At 37.9% G+C, this 522-nt stretch overlaps 1 long non-coding RNA gene across 1 annotated transcript in view; it reads left to right on the top strand.

Moving 5' to 3' along the window:
- LOC104983672 overlaps positions 1 to 522 on the top strand; it is a 4963-nt gene that overhangs the window by 484 nt on the left and 3957 nt on the right. The window lies entirely within an intron of this gene.

Below are 522 nucleotides of genomic sequence, written 5' to 3'. Positions count from 1 at the left end.
TAGGGAGGAGCAGATGGGGAGCAAGGGAGAGAATGGGAAGCGGGGACCCAGCACCCGAGGGGAGGGGGTTTCCAGGATGTGAGTTGAGACTGGTTTCGCATAGGAGAGATGATTATTGAAATAATTATAGTAGCAGACAGTTCTATAGTGCTTCCTGTGCACCAGGCCCTGTTCCAAGTCCTTTACCCATTTAGTCTCCGCAGCAAACCCGTGGCATAGGACCTATTATTTCCCATTAACAAAGGAAAAATGAGGCATGGAGAAGTTAAGTCACTTGTCCAGGTCACACAGCTAGATATGTAAATATAATACTTAAAGATTAACCAAGTCAATTAACATATTTCTTGAATGTAAATATGTTAATATTGAATTCATACTGTATTGAACTAATACTGCATTAGGTATTATATAATATTAAGAATATGAAGTTCTCTTACATAATAGTGGAGAATTTGAAAACTGCTGGTATTGAGGATAATTATGGTAATGTAGCAAGTATTTTAATGTTGCATTCATAGTTTT

The sequence above is a fragment of the Bison bison genome, unplaced genomic scaffold, assembly GCF_000754665.1.
Source record: "Bison bison bison isolate TAMUID 2011002044 unplaced genomic scaffold, Bison_UMD1.0 scf7180017863120, whole genome shotgun sequence".
Classification (NCBI taxonomy): Eukaryota; Metazoa; Chordata; class Mammalia; order Artiodactyla; family Bovidae; genus Bison; species Bison bison.
Note: the sequence above shows the minus strand (reverse complement) of the source record. Positions and strands in the feature narration are given on the sequence as shown.